The following is a 27107-nucleotide window of genomic DNA, read 5'->3' as shown; positions in this document are numbered from 1 at the left end:
GGTTTTATATAGAGGCATTAAGATATTTTCTGTCTTATTCTCTATCCGTTCCTAACATTCTATTTGCTTTTTTGATTGCCACTGCACACTGAATGGATGTTATCAGAGAACTATCCACAATGACTCCAAGATCTTCTCTCTTGAGTAATTGTAGCTAATGTAGCCCCCATCATATCGGACGTATAGTTGGAATTATTTTTTCCAATGTGCAATTTATATATTTTTCTAATTTATTTTGCATTTAGGCAATGCCTTTCAGTTGGAAGGCTCCCAGTATGTCACAGAATTCACAGTACCCCCCACAAATGCAGCATATGGGATTTTGGGGCACTTAACTGAACTTGGATTGTGGTTATTAATTTTTATGCTGGTCAGCACTGAGGGAGAGCCCTAACTTCCTGTCAACCAGCACGCTTTCCTGCACTCACCCCAGCTGCCGCTGCTGCTGCACTTGCTCTGTAAGCTCATTTCTGAGCCACATGCTGAGGCCTCCCTCAGAGGGGGGACATTGGGAAGCAGCACTGCTAGCCTCAGCACAGAATAAAAAGAAGACTGATTTCAATTTACTTCAGCAGATTTCAGATCTGCTAAAATAGTGAAAATAAATGGACAGCACTGGCTTCATCTTTTACTCTGTCTCATGCCCCCAGACCCGAAATCACCACTTCCCCCACTACTGGAACAGAGCCACTGCCAGGATAGAGTGTAGTAACTGCTTAACAGCTCACAGAGACCCCAACCAGCCGTTTCGATAGCCAGTGAAAAAGCACACTGCATCATGGGAAATTTAGGTTGATCAATTATATTGCTGATCTTCAGAGAATTTCAATATGCCAGTGCTGACAGCCCTACTCTTATGCAAAAGAATCATGCTATATTGAATAATACGTGGCCAGACTCAGATCTGATTCATTTTTTCATTGTGAACAGTTTATTCAATAAATATGTCTAACTCTATCCCTTTGTGTGTTACCCATGAATAGATCACTACATTTGTTCCTTATTAAAAATCATTATACAAATAGTTTTATGAGTCTATTTGAGCTGAGGATTGTGAACAGCATTCTAAATTTGTGATTTGTGACTGGTAAAGCACATCAAATGCTCTCTTCCCAGTCTGACTGACCTAGCTCCCATAAACTACTTCTTACCTCCCCCTAAAACAGATTAAGACAAAAATTCTGTCTTGATTAAACACATCTTGACTTGCAGTCTGAAATTCACATTTCACTAATGTTTGCAATTGACAACTAAAAGGGTACAAATACACAGAACTGATGGAAAAGTCCTGCAGAATTTGATTGCTATAGACCTGACTGGTTTTAATGCTACTGTTCTACAGAATTTATGGCCGTAACGAATCAAGCAAAAATAGCTCAGATCTCCATCTGCAGCTATGGAGCACAGAATACAATCTAGGAAGCAACTTTAAGCCTAAAGCCTGCTTTAACCCACATTGGGGGACTAGTCCTTGGACTGGGGAGCATAAAAGGCACAGCAAATGATTTAGCCCAGAATGTCTATCTCATGGAGCATAAGGACTAGAAATGGCTCCTTTCTAACAAAGTCGGAGTTGAGATTTTCTCTCTTTTCTAAAGACACGAGACTTTAATTTCTTACCCAGGTACTAACACTTAAAGGAGTAACAAAAATTCTGCATAGAAAAAGATAGTTTAGATCATTTTAGGAGATTGCTACAAAGTATCTGTATAATCCTCTTCTTTTGATGCCTGCAGAGCTGAACTAATGGTATGAAAGCCACTGTTTCAGGTATATGTACACATGCTCACAAAAGAGCACTAATAATCCTTTTGAACTGCTCTAATAGTTTAGCAGTGAAATGTACATCTTATCAAAATGCCTGAAAGTGCCCAATTGTTTTACATTTTTATCAGCACATATAACTCACATATGGCTTCATCACCTGTGAAGAGTTTTTGCAGCCTTCTCAAAGTGATGCAGCTAACAGATTGATACCAGTACATCATCAGGTACTCACTTTCTCTCAATCCACTCTGTAATATTAAGATTTATGCTAAAATATGTCACTTGATGTGTATTCTGAATGCCTTTGTTTAAATGTGTTAACAGTCCTGTTACTGTGCATGGCCCATATCACTAACAGCTCTCGGCTAGATTCTTCAAGCCATTATCAGACTCAGTAAAAGTATATTATTTTGCTCAGGCTCTGCAGATAACATCTGTTCAATTCTTTTACAGGCAATAAATACTCTCTTCCCCTGACTCCTCAGGCTTCTATCTGCATCACCTTGCACCATGAGTAGTCAGCCGCACCGTAGCAAAGTTGGTGTGAAGGTGTACTGGATTAGAATGACATCCTTTAGCACTCACGTTGACAAGCTTTACATGACTACATGAGATGTAAAGCCAGGGAGAGCCACAAGCCGTGTATGTCAAAATATTTTCCTTTCATAGGTTGTCACATCTGACGTTGCCTGCAACAAATCTTTCAGGTTCAGAAATTCACTGACCTTCCCATACCTATACATTCACAGCCAGCAATTTCTGTGCCTCATCTAATTACTGGCTAATTAGATTGCATCATATAAATCGTATTAGAAGCCATATTTTAAAAATAAAATACAGGAATTTGAACACCATCTTTCTAAGCAGGCATATTCACTCATTGACTAACTATCCCAAGAAAGTTGCATTGACATCTTCTGTCAATTTGATTCCAGTCATTTCTGTGCTACATTTTGCTTCCCTCTACATCTCTTTACTGGAAATGTTAATATTTTGTGCTCTTAGTACCTTCCTTAGTATTTCAGAACTCATTATGAGGTTATGTGATGGCTTCTCAAGTTGGCTTCTTTCTTATTATAGCAGCAGGCATGCTGATGGGGGAAGAGGTGAAGGGAGCAATTGACCCGGGGCATGGCAATTCAAAAGAGTCTGGGGCTACGGCAGCAGTGGCCAGAATGCTGGGCCCCTTTAAATCACTGTGCAGCATGCTCCGGACAGTTTTGAGGGCTGGAGGACGCATGACCCAGCACTGCCTCTTCTGCTTGTGACCCCGCCCCTTCCAGGTGCATGGAGCAGGTCCACCCTCCCACCCATACACCTTGCCTAGGGGCCCAGAGAGGCTCTGGCAATATCATTCATACATGCACTAGAGTCATTATAACACCACATATTAGGGGTATTCCAGTTACCCATAACAATTCATTCAGGGCTGAATCTCAGCATACAAAATTGTCTCAGCCTGGAAGGGAATTTTCTCTTGACAAAACTTGTTTAAATATCTTTAAGTTGACAGGCATAAAAAGGGCAAGAAGCTATTGGGTTTAGATATTATTTCCCTTTACAGTGAGAGAATAATGTGTAAACTGGCAAAAAGACAAGTTATTATTGTGCCCAGTTCTCCCCTCACACTGGTTTTAGACTGTAGGAGTTACTTTGAATTATACTGGTGTAAGAGGACAACTGCACTTATGCTGAATTTGTGTGGTTAAGCACTGTACTAGGACTTCTCAGATCTAGGTTCCATGCCTGGCTCTCCCACTGTCTTCTTCTGTGACCTTGGCAAGTCCTGTAACCTACCCCTGCCTTACTGATCCCATCTATGAAACTGGGATAATACTACTTTGCTAGCTCACAGAAGTGTTGTGAAGTAAATTCGTGCCTATCAGTGCGATTCTCTTGTGCTCCGATGATTAAAAACCCTATATGTAAATAAAGCAGTTGCTGAGTATATGAATACCAGGACCTTTTTCTGATCTGTCCTCAAGGTTAGGATCAGGAACCCTGATGGGCTTTAGCCCCTCCCCTACACTGTGTTCACCATAGGACATTTAGATTTTTAAGTGTTTTAGTCCACTTTGCTGTCTTCACAAGCTATTTACAAAGCCGATTCTGCCTCATTTCCTCTGCAGAAAGCAATATGCCAAGAGCGGAGAAGGGAGAGGTGCACAAAATAAGGGAAATCAGCAGTCCTGAGTGTAGAAGGCCAAACTTCTTGGAGACCTACACACACAAATGCATGTATATGTAACTGCCACTAGGCGGATTTGAACCTCGGACCTTTGAAGTGGAGTATAGGAGCCTCTACCCTTGTGCAAGAGGGTTTTTCTTGCACAAGAAGGGGCAGTGTAGACAGCTCCTTTTGGCGCAAGAGCCTCTTCTGCAAAAATGGCGGCGCATTAGGTATGCAAATGAGGCTCGGCGATATTCCACGCTTAGCCTCATTTGCATATTTCTCACGCAAGAAGCTGCGAGTATAGACATAGCCTAGGTGTGTGGGTCACATATACATGCTGCTGAGTGGGCCCTGTTCTAGAGTCCTGCCAGGCTCTCCCATTCCTTCTCCCATGTGGGTGGGGAATATAAGGAAATCCACACATTATAGAATGCACAGATTATAAAGCCATTGTGATCATTTAGTCTGGCCTTCCGTATAACCCAGGCCATAACACTCCCCAGAATTAATTCCTGGTGCAACAAGAGAATCTCTTTAAAAAAAAACATCCAATCTTGGCTTTAAAATGCTCAGTGATGGAGAAACCATGACAACCCTTGGTAAATTGCTCCAATGGTTATTGACCTTCACTGTTAAACCCCCCCCCCCCCCCGAATCTTATTTCTAGCCTGATTTGTCTAGCTTTAACAGGTACATCCATTGGAAATTGTTATACCTTTGTCTATTAGATTGAAGAGCTCTCTGTTATCACATTTCTGTTCCCCATGTAGGTACTTACAGACTGTGATCAAATCAGTCCATAACCTTCCCTTTGATAAATTAAATAGATGGAGCTCCTTGAGTTTATTAGTCTCAGGCATGTTTGCTAACCTTTAATCACTCTGTGAGAGCTGCACTGAAGACTGTGCATCCCAGGAGGGTGGGAGATCAGGTTTCATTTAGATAAGCATCCAATAGCCTTGATTTTCTTCCCATTGATACTAGTGACATCAGTGGAATTAGAATGGCTTTTTATACCAGTGAGAGAGAGGAGAATTGGCTAGGAATTTGGAAATGTATCCAGATGCAAGGGTCTCAAAACTAGGCTAGACATACCACTCCCATGAGATATCCATGAGGCCTGCCCCTCTGCTTCTGGGCATGGCTGGAAATATGTGTCCAGTCTCTGTTGCTATTTCCATATTTCTACTTCCAGGTTTGGCAAAGTACTAGGAATGTGGGGAGGAAGCCCCTCCAGAACCTTTGAAATGGCCCTAATTCAAGCTCAGTTCTTGCCATGAACAAAAGTTTAGAGGGCCTCTGCCTTTGCTGAACAAATTAACTCAGCCCCGATCAATCCCAAGTCAGCTGTTAAAATTCATATAATGCAGTTGCATACCTTCCTCATTTTCCACATCTACCCATAACTCTCACAGTGCTCAGGTGGAAATAAGTACGACATCTCCTTCTCAATATTAGTGATACCACAGGTCTTCATTTCACTCCCAGTCACAGCTGTAACTTGTACCATCAGCCGCTGTTCTGACCAATGGGCAACAGAGGACAAATAAACTTACACGTGTTTCCCGAGTAGCTGAATGCACATAATATCACTAGAAAGAATAAAAAAAGATAATAGTTACTTCAAGATGGCTTACCACTTCAGGCTCCAAAAATGTGCCTGTAAGAGTGCCCGTGGGGCCACCTCATAGACGTGGTGCACATGGCCCAGACTTTGCAGCAGCCTGTTGTCCATCTGGTGTTCTCACTGCAGCCCTCTGCTTAACCCTCTGCCTCTCAAGAATGAGTAGGAGTTGAAGTCTAAAAGAAACAAAAGGCAGTCTTTAATAGATGAAGATTTAAAGGCACACAGCCAATTTGTGTGTGTGTGCGCGCGCGCCAAACATATTTATAATGTCAAACAAACAAAAATAAGATTTTATAAAATCCTGAAATTACTAATATGTTCACAAATATATATTTTTTAAATCTAGGGAATATATGTTATACAAATATCGTGATGTAGTATCTGAAACATGATCACTGCCTGTTCTATTTATTCCCTTTGAAGCACCTGGCCTTGGCTATTCTCGGAAGACAGGATACTTGGATAGATGCACTATTGGTCATTTTTATGGAAATCCAAATTTTATAGTCCTAAGAACCTGCAAGTGACACTGCATCTCAAAAGAGTGAAACCCATCCCCAGTGATGTTCATTTTTCACAATAAGAAAAATACTAAGTACAAATTTAGGGTCAGTCATCTAAAGAGCTTAAATTGCTTCCCTAGATAAGGTCAGATTAAAACCAATTCCCTAAGACACTAGTTTCACAATTGATTTCACTGTGTACTTCTATAAAAGTGTCCACACATACAGAATTTCACAATGATATATCAGCTCAAACACAAACCTCCATAGCTATCACTTATTGGTAGTATGTACATAGATCATCCTATCAGTAGTATAATATAGCTGTAAAGTACTACAGTCAATTTTTATATAACTCTGTTTTTTTTAATTGGAAGTGAGTCTAGAAGCTACAGTAGCTTTAACACAAGTTCACATTTGCAACGTTCACCCCTTTTTGAATAATGTATTCAAAATGTTTTAAAAGCTTTTCTAGACTAAAAATGTTTTCTTTTCCCTTCTTTTTAACCAGCAGTCACAAAGAATAAATGGCATTTAGTCTAACGGCACATGTGGACTGAGGCCAAGAACGTAAGATTTTCTTTGAAAAGGAGAATTTTTCAGAAAGCTATGAGCATATGAAAACAGGAGCTGTAATGAATGTCTGAATGTGGAATAAATGATAACACTGGCTTGCCAGCAAATGATACTATAAGAAAGTGGCTTTATGCCATCTATAGAAATCAGCATTTTCCAATCAGTCATTCTTTGAATTCCTGGTCTTGATTTTTATAATTTTTTATAACATTACTACCTCTCACATCAGTCCAGTGTTTGCCATTGTAGGCATTCTGCATATATCATTGATTTTTGCAAGCATCATATCCTTCCAAAGTTACTACAATACCCAACTTCTCTTGTTAAGTCACTCCTGTTTTTTATTTCAGCTATACCAGACTAACACGGCTACATTTCTACCACTATCATACATGTAGGCTTTGTATTTCAGGTAGTTAAAATCACAGCTACTTTCTTGATTACATAAATGGAGGTCTGGTTACTCCAAAGATATCATGGTTAGTTCTTCCAAACTCTCTGAGGCAAAGGTGAGTGCGTGAGTGTGTGGCAGGTCGGTTCACAGCTGCAATGTAGTTGTTTGCCTGCAAATGTCAGGTGAGAAGGTCTGATTCCCGAGAACAGTATCAGCCATGTCACAGCTAGTTAAAAAATATAAATTAGTGCCTTGCTATTATCAGTATATGTTAAACGCCATACAGTTAATTTTGCTGAGAGTTAAAGCACAGGGCCAAGAGACCTGGACTCTTTCCCTGGCTCCTGTTCCTTAACTGATTTCCCATGTGACCTTGAGCAAGTCCCTTGGAGTACATTTTCAACGGAACGTCACAGCACTTGTACTTCATAGCGGCATACACACATGCATGGCTAAGCTAGAACAGGTACAAGCCCCACTGTGACAAATTGATGTTATGAATGAAAATTGTAACCTTTGAGCACGTGTACTGACCTGGTGGCCTGTGATTCTCATTTCTCTAAGGGATAAAGCCCGTAGTGAATGCCAATCTAGATATTCCAGAGGGGGCAAAGGTTTTTGTAGTATCTAAATTAGCACGCACTCTCATGTTTGTTAACTGCCAATTAATTAGTTCAAGTTAAAACAGTCACAACAGGCATGTCTGCAACTACAGGGCTGGAGTGGTGCAACTGTATCCCTATGGCAGTCCTGCTGCAGTATGGCTGGTGAAGATACCTGTATGCTGACAGAAATGAGCTCTCCTATTGGCATAAAACAGCTGCCTCCATGGCAGATGCTGTGTGGGCAGGAGACATAGCACTGTGCACTTTTGTCAGGGTAATTTAAGTCACTTGTGAGGAGTGGTTTCTTCATACCCCTGAGTGACAGGTTATGCCAGCATCAGCTGTGCTATAGGCATAGCCAAACTCTAGGCTAGACAGATGCTTAGGGAATATCTGCACAGCAATGAAAAACCGGCAGCACCGAGTCTCAGAGTCCATGGAGATTGTAGAGCCTGTGGGACTTGTCTGTGGGCAGAGTTGGCGTGATTATTTGTGGGCCTAATTCAAATGGGGCACTGCGGCTCAGGCTGCAAATGGCCGCACATGGCACATTCCACAGACGCCACAGTCGCCATGGACTGGGGCTGGTAGCTTGGGGAGCTGAGATACTCTGGGTGCCCTCATCACTGGCACCCACAGCAACCTCCTCCTCTTCTCCTGTGGGTTGGAGACCCAGTCGGGGGGTGAGGAGCACCACCATCATGCCCAGCCCACAGCTTCAGGGCATACCTCAGGTAGGACGTGCTGCCTGGCTGGGTGGGCCCAATAATAAAACATGGGGCCATTTGCAGGGGAACTGACTGCACAGGCCTTGAGCCAGCCCTGGCTGCGGGGATAACAATAGCAGTGTAGACATCCCTTCTTGCACCTGGTCTCCAAGCTTCTCCCCCTGGGCCAGGTTTCAGAGCCGGCTCTAGCCCCAGGGAATTTCTGCATTGCTAGTTTCAGCATTGCAACCTGAGCCCTGTGCACCCAAGACAATTGATCTGGGCTTTCAGACTCAACATGACAATTTTTTTTTCAGTGTGGTCATCTCCTCAGTGACCACACAAATTGCAAAGCTATTGAAATTGAGATCCAGTGCATTTTCACCATCATAACTTTCCACATGCACTGCCACAGCTGATGTAGGCAGTATCCAAAGTTTTAGCCCGGAATCTGTTGACTCCTTATGAATTCAGGATATGTAGAATTCTTCCTGGATGCTTTATTGTTGATGAACGTGTGTGTAAGCAACAACTTTGGCAATGTGTTTTTAGATTCATCTCACAGTAGTTCTCAGTTAAGAGATTCCCCTTCTCAAAACTCCAAGACAAAGGCACTCAGAGAAAGTGGGAGAGAGCTAAATGTATTAGTAGCACAGTGCAGAGAGAGAGAAAAAAACTTGATAGGGAAATATTTTACAAGAGGAAGAACCACAAGACAAATACAGCACATTGAGTTAATCCCTCATCTGCGATTTGGGATCTGTTTTTACCATGAATGTCACCTAGAAATAAGTCAAAATGTGAAGCCCATAAAATGTAGCTATACTATCACCACACAGGATAGGAAGAGAAGGTGAAATGGAGGTTAAGGAACAAAACTGGGACTCAGGGGCACTGAAGTTACTTCCTGGCTCTGCCACAGAATTCCAGTGTCACCTTTAGGCAAATTACCTACATTTGTTTGCCTCCATTTTCCTATCGCTAAAATGGAGATGATAGTCCTTATTTTGCCTTGTCTCCTATTTAGATGGTAAATGGCAGACTGCCTTTTATAATATGACTATACAGTGCATACCACAAAGGGGTACTAATTCCACTTGGTGTTTCTACTAATAATAAGGTTGAGTACATACCTTCCAAACTAAGGTATGTGCATTTAGTGTGTGGATTTCAAGCAGCTTGGGATCTGGCCCTGGTTTTCCAAGTTAGATCTGCTCATTTTAAGCAAAGATCAGTGTCACTGTTTTACAATCACCAAGAAGGAAAAAGGACAATGGGTAGAAGAAGAGAGGTAAATGGAGAGAAAGAAGAGTCAAGGAAAAATTATTTTTCTGCTCTCTCTCGCTATGTCTACACTGCAAGGCTATTTCAGGATACTGGAGTATCTTGAAATAGGTATCCCATATCTTAACAGCAAGCCCTTTATTTCAGGGTTGCTATTCTGATGTCCCTGTAAACCTCATTCCACGAATAGAGGTTTCAGAATAGAGGGTTATTTTAAAATCTGGTGCTATGTAGATAGTGGGAAATTACTAAAGAAGCTATTTTGAAATAAGATCGAAATAAAATACGCAATTTACACCCTCTCTCAAGTAATCTTAATAGAACTGTGGTTTGAGGTTTAATGTAGATGATTGGATTAGGGAGCATTTTGAGGTGCACACAATCAAATAGCCATGTCCCACATTTGGTTTGCCAGGCCTCTCTCTAGTTTTTTTGCCATTCCAAAGGAATTTTTGCTTTTCACAAGTTTTTGTTATCTCTTGGCAAATAGAAGGAAATAATCTGAAATTACAGAAAAAATATTTTGCAATGGTGGAAAAATTAAGACAAGACTTACCATAAGAGCTTGTAGATTTGGAAGACTCAATTTTTCACTGCAGTTGCATCGTTCCTTGTAAAACAGAGCTACCACACCAAGCCAGATATTTACTCTGCTCAGACAGGAACAGAGAGGTCAACTGATAGCTAATATTCCCTGAGTAACCTTTAAGAGAACCTGTTGGCCAATTGAGAACAAGAAAGGCCTATGGATGTACAACTCTTTTGTTTCTTAAAATGGTAATCAGTGCTTTTGCCTGCTCCCACCCTTCCCATACTCTCTTCTGTGCAATGAGATATTTTAAAAAAATGAAAAACTACTAGGACTCTAATCTATAGTTGTGTGGCCCTGCTGGGCTGTGAATGAGGCCTGTTTGAAGGCCAGTTCTTCCCAAGCATTCTATCCACCCAAAGTCCTGGGCTACGTCTAGACTACATCCCTGTTTCAGAAAAGGGATGTAAATTAGACGTATCGCAATTGCTAATGAAACGAGGATTTAAATCTCCCCCACTTCATTAGCATAAAAATGGCTGCCGCTTTTTTTCCACACGGCGCTTTGTCGGAAAAAAGCACCAGTCTAGACTCTGATCTTGCGGAAAATAAAGCCTTTTCCAAAAGATCCCTTAAGGGATAAGGGATCTTTCGGAAAAGGCTTTATTTTCCGCAAGATCAGCGTCTAGACTGGCGCTTTTTTCCGACAAAGCTCCGTGCGGAAAAAAAGCAGCAGCCATTTTTATGCTAATGAAGTGGGGGAGATTTAAATCCCCGCTTCATTAGCAATTGCGATGCGTCTAATTTACATCCCTTTTCCGAAAAAGGGATGTAGTCTAGACGTAGCCCTGCTGTCTAGAAAGGAAGAAAATCCTGTTTGCTATACACATATGGATGTGATCTGAATTGAGACTTCTGGCATGCTGATTGCTGTGTATTGGCAATCTTCATGGCTTTGCCTAGTAGGAACAGGCTTTGCCAAAGTACAGGCTTTGCCTAGTACTTGGACTGTTAATTTATGGCAGCAGCCTTCTTAAAATAAACACATGGGTTTCTTGTTCATATGCTGGTATATTATTCTATTTATCTTAGATCCTATTTACATTCCATACTTAGTAAATGGAAAGAGGAGAGTTCATCTCTGTGAATTCTATACTTCCTGGTCAGTCCCAGGACTTCCACACACAGCTTTTTGATCCTGAGGGTTCCACAGCACGCTGGCTTTTTGCAGAGCCAGGCTTTGTGACATTGTGCAGCTTGCATAGCTTGGGAGGTCATGGATAGTTCTACTTACTGCAGTCTTCAGGCCAGTGTCTCATGAACATCTTCCCATTGCACAGAGCTCTAAGCTGTTGCAGTTGGAACTTTGAACAATGGGGTTTTCTTTCCTGCACTTTAGTGGTTGTGCCCACAAAAGCTCACGATACCATCTGCATGTTTTGTTAGTCTTTAAGGTACTGCAAGACTATTCATTTTTTCTACAGTAGCTATATGATTGTTCCAGACTCTACAACTACAGTGAATTGAGAGTACAAGGAGAAGCAGGGAAGTAAAATCTATATTCCTTCTAATGGAGAGCTGTCCATAGACTATGAAGCAATGGCATAGCTAAAAGGGGACAGGTAGGTGGGTAATAATGAGGTACGGAGGGAAAGAAGGGTTGGGGCAGGAGATATTAGGCTGCCTGCCCCCAACCAGCTGGGGGTGTGTGTATGTGGATGCCCTGGGGTGTTCATGAGCAAGGTTCATGAACAGGGGCTTGCCCTTTTCTGCACACCTGCCCAGCATTGTAGCCCAGGAGTGGGGTCCAAACATGGGTTCTATCCCTGCTCCTTCCATGCCCTCGCTGGAGAGCTTAGTGGGCAGATGGAGTGGGGCGATCGCTGCTCGCTGGCTGGAGTGCCTGGCAGAGTGGGGTAAGCTCCGACATGTTGATCCTGCTCCTCAGTTGGAGCCCAGAGCAGGCTGGAGGAGCAGTGCAAGAGCTGGGGCATGAGGAGAGCTGGCCGGGAAGACTGGATACAAAGTGGGTAGGCTATCTCCCACTCAGCCCACACACAGCTATGCCCCTGCCAGGAAGATGATTAGATCCGGTGTTTTTTTGTTTTGAATCCTCTGTCTATGGAAAAAAAGGCAATCTGAATATAGCACCGTCATAGAGCTCAGGGTGGCTCTCAGTCAATAAGATACAATCACAACTATCCTCTGCTACAAGGTCTTTTCAGCACTTGTAAACTGGAAGTGCATTTTGCTTCATAACCGCCCAAGAGACATCTTGATACCAGGCATGGAAAGGCGTCTCAAGTGGGTTCTCTGGCTTAGAAGACGTCTCTAAGAGTGCTGTGTTTCACTTGAATAACCACTTCTTGTACAAAACAGATGAGGGCTCTCAGGATTCAAAGATGTTTGTGGAGTAGAGCCCCATCTTTCTTCCCATACCTTTGCTAAGATATAGTGCTTGTTCTAGGGGCACTTTTTGCTGGTGGTAGTCTCCTCCCTAGCATGCGATTGTCTGAATAAGAGCCATATTGAGAGATTCCTCCCCTCCATAATACTCAGAACCCCCATAAGAAGTTGTAAAATTAAATACCTATACTGGATTTATTGGTCCCTGAGAGCTTTTTAGGAAATGTTCTTCTTCTGTCAATGGTGCTGTTAATTATGTGAATTCTTGGGAGTGAAGCGGACATCAGTGAATTTAAAGTACAGTAGGTGGCATTTAACAACAATCAGATAACATCTGTTTGATAACAGAAACATTTTGCCTGGCACCAATAACAATTGATTATAACATTCATTAGTCTGTGAGCAGGCTTCAGGCTAGTACCTCATGACCATCACCCCACTGCACAGAGCTCCGAGCTGTTGCAATAAGACCGTTGAGCAATTATTTTTGTTGCACTACAGTAGCTCTCTAAGGCAATGTTTAGACTACATCCCTCTGTCGGCAGAGGGATGCACTTCGAAAGTGCAAATGAAGCCTGGATTTAAATATCCCGTGCTTCATTTGCATAATGACGTAATGGCGCTCTTTCAAAAAAGCACTATTTTGAAATTGAAACCGCAGTCTAGATGTGGTTATTTTGAAAATGGGGTGCTTTTTCTAAAGATCCGGTAAACCTCAAAAAATGATAATGTTTGGCACTATTATGTGTAGCCCGACAGTCTGATGGAACGTGAGGTAGATTAGATCAGAAGCAAGGGTCTGGCTTTGGGTTTGTATTGCAGATTATTTGACTTGTCTTTAGGATTTGCTTGACCCTGAGCAATGAATAGAAACTTTCAGTTACTCTGCAAACACAGCTGCGTGTCTCTGTGCTAGGAGGTGGTATCTGAGATGATCACTACAGAGTGTGAGGGAACATTATGCACATACCAGTGAGACAGCTGTGGCATGTGGAATAGATATATAAGGCTTCCCGGGTTTATCGTAAAAGTGACAGTGAAAATCTTTGGTAAAAATTTGCTTTATTCACTCTCTGATCTTTGACCCAGTCTGTATTTGTGCTGGGAGGTGCTGAGAGAACAAAGTATCATAACACTGAATGCTTAATTTTCCTAAAATTAATCTATGAAAACTATCGTTATGTGTTTACTCCACTAACTAGTCAGCTTTCACAGTGAAGCAAGAGACAGCATCATGGCACTTATGGGTATTGATTATTTAAAGTAATGGGCTGAGACTGATTTAATCTAATGCTGCAGTGTCGGGGATTCTAAATAGTGTTTCTTTTCATGCAGAGAAGCTGAAAAGTACAGGAGTCTCAAGGGCAGGCTACATTCCACTTGCTATCCAGAGACATTGGCTTACAAACTTCCAAGACTCACTGTACCCCAACATCCAGCTAAAAAATATACTAGCTACATAACCTTTCAAGCTCCCAAGGCCTAAATGTGGGCATAATGAGACAAAGGCCAGGAATGCGGGGCACAAAAATGAATCATGCAGGAAATATAAAATGCTGTGGCACTCATGTCTTGAGCCTTCATGACTTTCTCTAATCCGTGTTACGACCTTGCATTTCTCATGTAAGTTATTTTTAACAGTCATAGATAGGCACCATGCCTCTGTGAAATAACAGTAACTTTGGGCTAAAATGAAGATGAAAATGAAGAAGCCGCTTAAATTAAGGGATCAGTAAGAGTTATAGTATGATGCAGGCCCTCCGACGGGGAGACACTGGAGGCAACTACCCCAGGGCTTGGTGATTCAAAATGGCCTGCGCTCACAGTCACACCCCTTCCACCCAAGGCCTGCCCCTTCTGGGGCTGCTAAGTCCCACCCCTCCCTAGCTCAGGGTCCTGGCATTTGTCAGCCCCACTGGTATGACAAGTGGAACTTGAGAAAAAAGATCAGATTTCAGGGGGGACTTAGTCTGGACTCAGTTTGTGTTTCTGAGTCCTCAGTGATTCTATCAGCTGTCAGACTCTAGGCCTCGGTCTATGATACAGAGCACTGAACACAGACCTCTCCCCTACAGCACTGTATTGCTAATGAAACAAAAGGAACAGCTACACAGGTGGAATTCACCCCAACCTATTGGGCCCATGTAGGCATGCCTTTTCTGCTAGAAGGTAAAATCCCCATGGTGCATAGGGTCACCTACAGCACTTAAACTCTGTGTCAAGAGCTTTCATGGGCCTGTGGGGATTTTACTGAGAGTTTCACCTTATTTCTTAGGGGTGAGGCTGGCACCAAGAGAAATGTGGGGCTAAAAGCACTCACTGCCTAGAGCGAAGCATAGTGCTGGCACGTACTTCTCTCTTCCCAAGCTAGGCAGCTCAGTTTGCATTCTTACTAAGCTATTTCTAGGCATCTCCTGAGCACGGACTATCAATCATGCCAGATTGTGTAGTGGTTTCGTGATGTGGATAAGTATCCACTAGGGACACAGATAAGGCAACCAAACTTATTAAGGATGTGATTCCAAATCTCCAGAGAGCAAAAGTTTCTATAGTAACCCTCTATCCATCCAGCCTGGTCAGCTCTTGTAATTTCTGATATAATACATCTATTTCATAAGACCATGTTGTCACATTACATTGCATGACATGGGAAACACACACAAAAATACATGAGACTGCAAACATTTAACATTTCCCAGTGTATGGCACTTGAAAAATTGTTGCAAGGCTGTGCATCTTATATTCTGCAGTGTTGGGTGCCCTAGACAGATATTAGACCAATTTAAAAATAATAGTGATAAGATATGTGCAAGGTGAATTTGAACCCCTAAATTTTAATTGCTATCTCATGCTGTTATATATAGATGTCATATCACACTCTGATTTCTAAGGCCAAATTAAGCCTGTGATGGAACTTTCCTTCCAATTTTCCTTACCATTATCACTTTGTGGCCAATCTTTCAAGTTACTCACACAATAACAGTAGCCCTATCTGTATATTTTAGAAATGTGCGTCTGTCCATCCATCTGTGAGTCAGTTTATTCAAGAACAACTCCGAAATGGTAAGAGCCAAGACCATCATATTTGATATGCAGCTTCCTCTTATCATGCTTTAAAGCAAGGCCAGGGTTTGGGATGTGCGTGGAATGTGATTGTTTCATATCAACCAGAAAGAGAGGGGTGTGGGAGCAGGGACAGTTATACTCAATCATGACCACAAGGAGGGGCAGTAAGCACAAGAGAAAAATGACCACAAGGGGCAGCAAGAACCCCCAACTGCTAGCCAGCAGCACCTGGGGAGAAGCTGGTGGCCAGGGTATGTGGCCCCAAAGTGAAACCAGGGCCAGGGTGTGTGGCCTTGCCTGGATTCAGGCCAGCCCCAGAGAGAAGCCGATGGCTGGTGAATGGGGCCTCCCCCTTTGGCTAGACCCAGGGAAAAACCGGCAGCCAGGGTGCGCAGCCCAGGCAGTGGCAGGGTGTGCAGCCCAAGGCTGGCCCCAGAGGGAAGCTGGTGGCTACCCCCCACCTCCTGCACTGAACCATCCATCCCTTATCCCAAGCGCTCCCTCCTCCCAAAGCCCTGACTCTTGCACCCTCCCTACCACCAGCCCCAAGCAACCTAGGATAAGTCTTCTAATAGAATTATATGAAAGAATTGAATTCAGATGCTTGATTCCATCTATGCGCTCCTATGAGGGAGCAAGAGGACAATGGTCATTTAAAGCCACTTTTACATTTCCCTCATCCCCAGTTATAAGTGCTGGCCAGCTTCTGCTAAGTCACTCTGCCACAGACAGGAGAAGCCTCAAAGCTGCATCAATTTTGCATTGGCTGCCACCACAGTCTCAGGAGGTGGGGAGGGAGGAGGCGAGGGTTCTGGCTGACTTCAGGGCGTTCACCAATGCATAAGGGACACCACTGCTAGGGTACGTCTACACTACAGCGCTAGTTCGAACTAACTTAGTTCGAATTAGTTAATTCGAACTAAGCTAGTTCGAACTAGCGCATCTAGAACTAAAAACTAGTTCGAACTAGCGTTTTGCTAGTTCGAACTAGCGCGTCCACACTGATTGGACGCAGGGGGGCATTTAAGGGCAGCTGAAACCGGTTCTGGCAGGGCATCAGGTCAGCAGTTGCTTTGTGTGGCTGCTGTCTGAGGCTATCTGAGGCTCGTGCTTAAAGGGACCCCCCCTGGACAGCCGGTTCTCAGCTTTTCCTGCTTGCTTGCCAACCTCGCCGAGGGACAGCAAAGCGTCGGTCTCTGTGCCTGTCTGTGTCGGTGCTTCCCTTCGGGGGGGACCGCCGCAGGTGGCAACATGGAGCCACGGCTCGCCCTGCACCTTCTGGTGCACTTTCTGGACTTGCTGCTGCAAGCCTGCCAGCAATGGCTCGAGGCTGCCTGGCACCACCTGGGGAACGTCAGCCCCCTGCCTCTCCGCCTGGCCGCCCTGGGGGCCGTGGAGGAGCCGCGGCGGCGCCCCGGCACCGGCGTGCCCCGCCGCATCTGGCGTCTGGACACCAGCAGCGACTGGTGGGACCGCATCGTCCTGGAGCGCTGGGACGACCGACAGTGGACCCAGAACTTCAGGATGAGGAGGGACACCTTCCTGGAGCTCTGCGAGTGGCTCGCCCATGCCCTGCAAAGAAGGGACACTCGCATGAGGCCCGCCATCCCCCTCCAGAAGCGGGTGGCCATCGCCCTCTGGAAGCTCTCCACGCCGGACAGCTACCGATCCGTCGGGAACCAGTTCGGCGTGGGGAGATCCACTGTCGGAGCAGTGCTCATGCAGGTACGGCGCTCATCGGCCACCGAGCCGGGGGGGAGGGGGGCTGCGAGGAGGGGATGGGCCGCCCCAGGGACAAAGGGGGGGGCGGGAGGAGGCGAAGGCGCCCCGCACCGGAGGGGTCGGGCTGTCCCGGCCGTACTACACGCCGCCAGGGGGGTTGCTTCTGGGAGTGGGGCGCGGGGCACTGCCAGGGCATGAATGCTCCCAGCCACCCGGGCGCCCCACTGATTGACGCTTTGCTGTGTCTCTCTCCGCAGGTGGTCAAGGCCATCAACCGGGTGCTGCTCCGCAGGGTGGTCCGCCTCGCCGACCCGGATGCCGTCATCCGGGGATTCGGCGCCCTCGGCTTCCCCAACTGCGGGGGGGCCATCGACGGGACGCACATCCCCATCCGTGCCCCGGAACACCAGGCGTCCCGGTACGTGAACCGCAAGGGGTACTTCTCCGTCATCCTGCAGGCCGTGTGTGACCACCGGGGACAGTTCACGGACATAAATGTGGGCTGGTCCGGCAAAGCACACAACGCCCGGGTGTACCGGAACTCCTCCGTGTGCCAGCGGCTGCAGGACGGGACCTTCTTCCCCGACCGCCACATCAGGGTCGGGGACGTGGACATGCCCGTCTGCCTGGTGGGGGATGCCGCCTACCCACTGCAGCCCTGGCTCATGAAGCCCTACACGGGGCACCTCAATCCCTCCCGCCAGGCCTTCAATAACAGGCTGAGCAGGGCCCGCATCGTGGTGGAGGGGGCCTTCGGGCGACTGAAAGCCCGCTTTCGATGCCTCCTCACCCGTCTGGACCTGGCCGAGCACAACATCCCTCCCGTGGTGGCGGCATGTTGTGTGCTCCACAATTTGTGTGAGCGGAAGGGGGAGGCTTTCTTGCCAGCCTGGATGGCTGAGGCTGACCGCATGGCTGGACACTACGGTCAGCCCCGCACCGCCGCCGTCCGGGAAGCCCAGCGGGGGGCCATCCGGATCCGGGAAGCCCTGCGGGAGAGCTTCCAGGTGGAGGAGGAGGAGGACTGACCTCTCCCTGCATGCCCCACCGGGGCCTTCTTCCACCCTACCCCCCCCCCTTCCCCTTTCCCCTCCCTATCTACTGTACAATAAAGACACCTGTTTTTCAAACAAAAACGTCTGTTTATTTCAGAGAACTGGGGTGGGGGAGGGAGGAATGAAGGTGGGAGAAGGGAGGGGGAAACCTGGGACGAGGGAGCTGGAAGGGGAGGGGAGGGAAGGGAGGAAGGGAAAGGAAAGCTCAGGGGTGGGAGTCTGGGTGCCTCTCCCGTCTCGCCACACTGCGGGTCCGGGGGCGTCGGTGGGGAATGGTTGTGGAGGGGGGGGCAGAGAGGACAGGGGGTGTGGATGAAGCAGGAGCGGAAGCAGGAGCGGAAGCAGGAGGAACAGGAGGAGCAGGGGGAGCAGGGGGAGCAAGAGGGGGAGCAAGAGGGGGAGCAGGGGGAGCAAGAGGGGGAGCAAGAGGGGGAGCAAGAGGGGGAGCAGGGGGAGGAGGAAATGGAAAGCGGTCTAGCAGGCTCTGGAGGTGGCCTCGCAGGGCACGGCCCTGCTCCTCCAGGGCCTCCAGACTCCTCTGGCGCAGCCTGAGGTCCTCCTGGACCCAGTGGTCCTGGAGACGGAGCTGTCGGTCCAGGAACCGGAGATGCCGCCTCTGGTAGTTCCTGGCTGTCCTGCTTGCCCGGGCGCGGGCGGCTGCTGCAGGCGGTGTGGTGCGCCCTGCAGTCCCCGGTGCTGCAGCTGTGGTGCAAGAAGACCAGCGGTCAATTACCCCAGGGGCCCAGGTGTGTGAAACCCAGCTCCCCTCTGCAAGGCCAGGGCCCCTGCAGGATCCCCAGCTGCTGCTCCGTAGTGGGCAAGGCCCAGGCGCACGGTCCCGGGGCTCCCTCTCACCCCAGCCCCCCGTACACATAAGGGGAACACGAGGGTACTCACAGGTGGACGCCTCCCCGGCCTCTGATGATGCAGGCGAGCGGCTCTGTGGGGTGCCTCGGGGGTCCCGGGTCCTGGGAAGGCTGGCGGCAGGCTCCTGGCTCTCAGAGCCCTCTTCCTCCTCCTCGGTGTCCAGGAGCGGTCCCTCTGCCCCGGGGTCAATCACGTCCCGGGGGGCAGGGACGGCATGAGGCCCCAGGATGCGGTCCAGGGCATGGAAGTGGGGGCAGGCCTCCGGGTCATCCTCTGGCAGGCAGGCCCGGGAGTAGGACTGCCGCAAGTCTTTAATCTTGCAGCGCACCTGCTCCCGGCTGCGCTGGTGGCCCCTGGCGGCCAGGCTGGCAGCCATGCGTCCATAGACGGCCGCGTTCCGGTGGCTAGTGCGGAGATCGTGGACATTTGAGGCTTCCCCCCAAACCTCGATGAGGTCCACGATCTCCGCACTTGACCAGGCGGGCGCCCGCCTTTTGCGCCCCCGGGCAGGCTCCCGGGAGCCGCCAGGCTGGTCGTGGGGAGCAGTGGAGGGCTGGGAGCCCTCGGATGGCTGGCTCATCCTGTGGCAGGTGCAGGCTGTGCAGGCACGGGTGCTGGCAGCCTTGCAACTGGCACAAAGTGAGTAGCCAGCCCGTGGCCCTTTAAGGGCTCCGGGGCCGGGAGGGGGGCAATAGAGTTTCCCTGGTGTTGGCCAGAGTGGCCACCAGGGAAACCTGGGAAGCCTTAGCCTCCCACTAGTTCGAACTAAAGGGCTACACAGCCCTTAGTTCGAACTAGCTAGTTCGAACTAGGCGTTAGTCCTCGTAAAATGAGGTTTACCTAGTTCGAACTAAGCGCTCCGTTAGTTCGAATTAAGTTCGAACTAACGGAGCGCTAGTGTAGCGCATAGGAAAGTTAGTTCGAACTAACGTCCGTTAGTTCGAACTAACTTTCTAGTGTAGACATACCCCTACACCTCTGTTCTCCAAGCCTCCTATGTTATGTCAGTGTCACATGAGCATCTATGATGGCTTCATGCTCCTCTCAGATGCCTCCATGCAAGGGAGAATCTTCAAATGGGGTTGGTCCACAAAGCAACCAAAAGGGGTGACAGAACTTGGCCCATGAAAGTATGTACATTCTGTTCACCCAGGATATTTACACATGGGGTATTATGCCAACATACCATAACAGTGCTTTGCCATAGCAATGGACTACTGCATTAAACTTATTTGGATACTTATAAACATGCATATGATCCTTCTGAAAAGTCATCACCACCTTCAGGAGAGCAATGACAGTCTGTGGTGCAAATTCATATTGGAGGACATTTACCTTATGGGTTTTGTGTATTCTTGACCATATGGACTTAACAGCTGCCAGCCATATACACACAATTTCAGTGCTAAAGGAACAAAATAGCTTATTTGTTTCACATTGTGTTCCAAATATATTCAGTACAAGGGCACTTTTCCACAATAAAGACTATTGGGCTGCCTAAGTTTAGCTTGATAAGCAATGGTATTTTTGAGATCAGAGGTATGAGAAAAAATGAACAATTGCTTCTCCTGTTATTAAAAATCAGTGAGATTTGTGCCATACCCCTATCCCTGATTTTTCAAAAATAAGATACCCATCCTGGGTTGGTGCTCTGTACATCAAGCTCATTCAGATGGGAACTTTCACAGGTGAGAGAAAAATAACGGAGGAAAAAGACTTTTGGAATGAAATGTGGACAAAACTAGAGACACAGCACTGGCACTGTTGCAACACTGTATAGGCTCTAAACGCTGTGAAACTATGGCACACACGTAGGCTACGTCTATACTACAATCCTCTTCCACAAGAAGAAATGCAAATGGAGCACTCATTTGCATATGTCGCGCTCTCACTTGCATTTTCTCCTCGGATCCCTTTTGCGCAAGACGTTTTTGTGCAAAAAAGCGCTGTGTAGATGGCTCCTTTTTGCACAAAACCCCCCTTTTGCACAAGAGCCGTTCTTCCTCAAAAAATGAGAACGAATGGCTCTTTTGCAGAAGGGGGTTTTTGCACAAAAAGGAGCCATCTACACAGCACTTTTTTGCACAAAAACCTCTTGTGCAAAAAGGATCAGAGGAGGAAATGCAAATGAGAGCACAATGTATGCAAATGAGCACTCCATTTGCATTTCCTATTGCGGAAGAGGATCATAGTATAGACGTAGCATTAGTATTCAGGTCTGAACATCAAAACTGTATATGGAAGGTCACTGCTATTTGGGAAGGCTGTTCCTCCTTCCTAGACTTGGAGATCAAGTTAGGCCTGGGGAGAGCAGACAAAGGATTTTGATTTGAATTTGGTTGTTAAAATACCCAAAAGCTGAGATGATTTTGGAAAGTTTACCTTGGCTCTTAGGATCTTATTTCTCTGCATTTTATAGTACTGAGGCTCAACTCACAGGAGGGATTTGGGTACTTAAGTCCAATGTTTAAGCACCACTGGCCTTCACAAAACCATTGGGCAGCTTCTGCATAAACCAATAAGTGTCCAGAGTCCCCATTGTGTCAAAAACTGCTGACCTTGCAGAAATCTTAGTCCTCTTGATTCTGCTGAGCTGCTCAGGACCTAAATCATGCCTAACCCTCTATGGGAGTCACAAAATGGGTATTCCCCTAACCACTGGGCTACAGAGCCACCCTCTCTCTTTTTCTGTGTCCCTATTGACTATTTAAGTAATTCATGAAAAGTGGAGAAGCTTCAATAGGACAGAGGCGCACCAACAATCCAGAATACCCTGTAGCTTAGTGGTTAGGTACTCACCTGGGAGGTAAAAAACCTTGTTTTGAGTCCTTCCACCAAACTAGGTAGACTGGAGATTGAACTTGTGTTTCCCCCTTTCCAAATGATTGTTCTAGTCACTAGGGATATGGCTACCCTAAGGAGCAGCAGTTCCCAACCTTTTCCAGATGGGTCCCATTTTGACAATTCAGGAAGACTTGGTGATCCAAGGCAATTCAAAAACAGGGGGAAGACGGAGGGCCAAGCCACCTGGGGAGACACTTGGTGACCCTTTTGAAATGTAATGGCGACCCATATTTGGGTCTCAATCCATAGGTTGGGAAACCCTGCTACAGAGTTTATTTAAAAAAACGGCCAGTTTTCCAACAAAACCTGAGTTATGTCCTCACTGCAATTGCATTCTTCTGAAAATAAATCAAAAGGACAGAGGGGTTTTTCTGGAGTTGGTAATCCTCTTTCTATGAGGAAGAAACCTTTTTCCGAAAGAGCTCTTTTGGAAAAAGGCATGTGTGGATGGGGAAAAGGGAGTTCTTTTGAAAGAATAGGAAAGAGAGAAAAGCAGAAGTGTGCTGGTGGCCATTCTGTCCATAGTAATCAAAGTTTACACGTGAGATAGCATCCATTCTGTGTGGACGCTAACTTTTGAAAAAGCCGATCGCTTTTTCAATGCACTTTTGTGTGTGGACGCTCTCTTTCAGAAGAAGTTTTTTTGGAAGATCTCTTCCAAAAAAAGGTTCTTCTGAAAGAAGCCTGTAGTCTAGACATAGCCTAGGGTACAGCGCAGGGGGAGGGGAAGGTAAGGGAGGGCAGGAAAGAGAGCCACCACGGTCTGTTTGTATGAGACAGATCTGACCTGGTTTAGGCACCTAACACCAGGAGAGAAAGGATATATGACTGTCAGTTCTAAAAGGAAGGAGGTGCCTTCCTTGGTCTGGAGATAGGCACCTATCTCCCTCTGCAGAGCCAGTTTAGCTCATAACCACTTTCCTTGGCATTGTCTACTGCCTAGCTTAGGAAGCTCCCCAATAAGTGGCTTTGGGCAATGTTCCCTCTAATGTTTTCCATCCATGTGCAGATTTTTTTCCATTCATGCATGGAATAAATTTGTTTATGTGCACCGAGGCATGAATAGAAACAAAACCCAGCTGTGGGTGCTCTGCTAATCAGCTAGGCAGCATTTGAATCTTTCCTGAGCAGTTGCACGAAAGCACTCTACTTACGGGGAACACTACTTTTGGGAGTCTCTTTGGGGGGAAGAGGGGCTAACTCTCCCCATTCATTGGGCACCTAACTTGAGGCTGTGAAATCCATTAAGCTGCAGGATGCTATTGTGAGAATTGGTTTTTAAGTTTGCTTGCTTAGAAATTTACCGTGGAAAATAGGACAAGTTATTTTCAGTAAAGAATGTTATAAAGAAATGTAAAAGTGCCAGGCAGCTAAATTAGATTAGTCTACACCAAAAAGGTGCCATTAATATAATCCAAGGGCTAACGAAATGATGCTTGTTAAAAACAGTTGATATGAAACCAGAAGTTAATTAACCAAAGTAGGTGTATGGAACCCCTCAACACTGAGGGGATGGGTAATTCTACTTGCCACTCCCATTTTAGGTCCTTAAAGAAAGACTTTTGGACCTATAAGGGAGAAAACAGTAAGAACACAGGATATGTCTACATAGCAGCGTTATACATCATATTTATAGTAGCCCAATGTCTGTGACTCTGTAACGCTGAAACGCTGGCTGTTTCCTCTGGGCAGCGCTGTTGCCTCCCGCCGTGGTGCTTGGCTGACTTCTGTGCTGCTCAGCCAGGCCGCTGCGCAGAAGTAAGCAGCGCAAGCAGCCGTTTGGGGTCCGCACTCCCCATGCAGCTCAGGGGTGAGAGGCGGGAGGGGGAAAAGAGAAAGAGAGAGACAGAGAGAGAGGCAGGAGGTGGACAAGAGCTGAGCCAGAGCAAGGGCGAGGCAGTAGGAGGAGAAGAGAGAGAGAGGCCATTTGCGCCGCTTGCTCCCACGTGGCGGCCCAACTGAGTGGCGCAGAAGTCAGCCAAGCACCATAGCGGGAGGCAAAGGGGGGCGGGGTGGTGACGTATTCACCCAGGGGGTGGGGCCTGGATGAGCATGCATCCCCGACAGAGACAGAGGAGAGCAGAGAGCGAGAGTGAGAGGCAGGAGGGGGAGAAGAGAAAGAGAGCGAGGCAGAAGGAGAGCTGAGAGAGAGAGGGGGAGGCAGAAGGAGGAGGAGAAAGAGACACAGAGCGAGAGACCGAAGGCTCAAGAGAGAAGACTGACGTGGAGGATAGACCAGTCCCGTCCTATGATGGGCTAATTGGCTAGTTTCAGAATAAAAATGCCAAAATAGCTTATTTAGAAATAGCATGGCTACACTGCAGATACCCATCAAAATAGCGCTGAGCTATTTCAAAACAGAGCATCTACACTGATTGGCGCCTCAATCATATTCAAAGCCCTCCCAGAAGCACTTTGAGAAGGACATCAGGAAAGTAGTTACTTCCTGTAGCTATTTCCTGAAGCTATCTGAGACGTGTGCTTAAAAGGACCCGCCTGTACAGTCATGACTAAGGCTCCTCTGTTTTGCCTACCTCCTTGAGGGACAGCAAAGCCTTCTCACTGCCTGCTCTGGTTTCCTTTACAGACACTACAGCATGCCCACCATGGAGCAAGTCCTGCTGCCAAGGAGTCTCCAGCTCCTGAACCTCATGCTGTACCTCATGGTGCAGTTTTTGTAGGCTGCTCTCATGGCACTGCAGAATCTGAACCCCCAGCTCATTGCAGGGTTCCTCTTCTTTTTTCTCCACATGTTGCTCATGTGGCACAGTCCCCCTTCCCTGTTTGTCTCCACATCAGAAAAGTGCAGACAAATAAACAGTGACAAGTTTTTAAAGTGCTTGTACACAAATGCTAGAAGTCTAAAAAATAAGATGGGTGAACTAGCGTGCCTCGTGTTAAAGGAGGATACTAATATAACAGGCATCACAGAAACCTGGTGGAGTGAGGACACTCAATGGGACACAATCATTCCGGGGTACAAAACAGGTCATGCGGGTGAGGGAGTGGAGAATCAAATGAAGTAAAAATCTTAAATGAATCAACATGTTCCATAGAATCGCTGTGGATAGTAATTCCCTGCTCTAATAAGAATATAACAGTAGGGATCTATTATCGACCACCTGATCAGGACAGTAATAGTTACTATGAAATGCTAAGGGAGATTAGAGAGGCTATCAAAATAAAGAACTTTTCAGCTTGGAAAAGAGGACACTAAGGGGGGATATGATAGAGGTATATAAAATCATGAGTGGTGTGGAGAAAGTGAATAAGGAAAAGTTATTTCCCATATTCCATAATATAAGAACTAGGGGCCACCAAATGAAACTAATGGGCAGCATGTTTAAAACAAACAAAAGGAAGTTCTTCTTCCCAGAGTGCATAGTCAAGCTGTGGAACTCCTTGCCTGAGGAGGTTGTGAAGGCTAGGACTATAACAGGGCTTAAAAGAGAACTAGATAAATTCATGGAGGTTAAGTCCATAAATGGCTATTAGCCAGTATGGGTAAGGAATGGTGTCCCTAGCCTCTGTTTGTCAGAGGGTGAAGATGGATGGCAGGAGAGAGATCGCTTTATCATTACCTGTTCGATTCACTCCCTCTGGGGCACATGGCATTGGCCACTGTCCACAGACAGGATACTGGGCTGTATGGACCTTTGGTCTGACCTAGTATGGCCGTTCTTATGTTCTGCAGGTGGTGAGGGCCATCAGCACCATCCTGCTCTGCCAGATCATCCTCCAGAGTGATATGGGTTTCCTCAGTTGTGGTGGAGGCCATTGACAGCACCCACATCCTCAGCAGTACCCTGACCACCGAGCAGCCGACTACATGAACTGGAAGGGGTACTTTTCCATGGTCTTGCAGGCCATTGTGGACCAATGAGGTCAGTTCACTGACATCACGGGTGGTCAGGGAAGGCTCATGATGCCTGCATCTTCAGGAACTCCAGCCTCTTCCAAAAGATGCAAGCTGGCACTTTTTTCTCCAACTGCACCATCGGGGTCAGGGACATGGACATGCCGATGTGCTTCGTGGGGGATGCTGCCTACTCTCTGCTCCCGTGGCTTATGAAGCCCTACACAGGACACCTTCACCAAATCAAGGAATGGTTCAACACCAGGCTCAGCAGGGCCTTCATTGTGGTAGAGGGCATCTTTGGGCATCTCAAAGGGAGGTTCTGGTGCCTCCTAACCCTCCTGGGCCTCAGTGAGCAGAATGTCCCCCAAGTGGTGGCAGCCTGCTGTGTCCTTCACAATGTTTGTGAGAATGAGGGGGAGACATTCCTTCCCGGGTGGGAGGCAGAGGCCTAGCAGCTTGCCAGGACATTTGAGCAGCTATGCATGGCTGCCATCCAGCAGGCCTAGTAGGGGGCTATGCACATCCGGGAGGCCCTGAGGGAGAATTTCAGACAAGAACACCGATAAGGTTCTCCTCTGTGCCTCCCCACAATGGGCCTGTGCATTGCCCCTCTGTGCCTTTTCTTCCACACTCCTGCCTTCCCTGGCACCCTTCCTCCTCCCCTTCTCCTTTGATAAAATAAACTAGACCTTTTGCTTTGAACCAAGCAAATCTATTTTTTGTTTAACTGGAGTAATTGTGACTGGGGAGGGACTGGGGAAAGAACCTGGGAGTGAGGAGGAGGGGGGAGGAAGAGAGAAGAGGAGAGTAGAGGCTCAGCGATGGGGCTAGCTTATGTGGCACCTGACTCAGGAGTGGCGCCTGCCTCAGGTGGTCCCACTACCTCATGTACAGGGCCTTGGCAGTCCTGGCGGGGGGCAGAGGGAGAAGCCAGAGGGGCAGGAGAGGGAGTGGGAGAGCAGCTGCGCAACTGCTCAGTGGCTACGATCAGGCAGTCGAGGGCGGCTGTGGATGCCGCACACACGCTGCAGGCAGTGTTCCCTCTACGCTGCTTGGCAGCACAGCTTCACAGGTGATTCATCATCCCTACCCAGTCAGTCAGCTCCCTGAACAGAGCCCTGAG

At 46.9% G+C, this 27107-nt stretch overlaps 1 long non-coding RNA gene across 1 annotated transcript in view; it reads left to right on the top strand.

Moving 5' to 3' along the window:
• Positions 1–26662, top strand: part of LOC112544788 (uncharacterized) — a 40621-nt gene extending 13959 nt beyond the window's left edge. The window contains exon 3 of the long non-coding RNA XR_012905141.2: positions 25820–26662. This is a non-coding gene — a long non-coding RNA (uncharacterized LOC112544788). The remainder of the gene's footprint in view (positions 1–25819) is intronic.
• Positions 26663–27107: the final 445 nt, after the last annotated feature.

This window comes from Pelodiscus sinensis, chromosome 7 (assembly GCF_052426305.1).
Source record: "Pelodiscus sinensis isolate ZL-2025 chromosome 7, ASM5242630v1, whole genome shotgun sequence".
Taxonomy (NCBI): Eukaryota; Metazoa; Chordata; order Testudines; family Trionychidae; genus Pelodiscus; species Pelodiscus sinensis.
The sequence above is the reverse complement of the archived record's forward strand: the minus strand, read 5'-3'. Positions and strand labels throughout refer to the sequence as shown.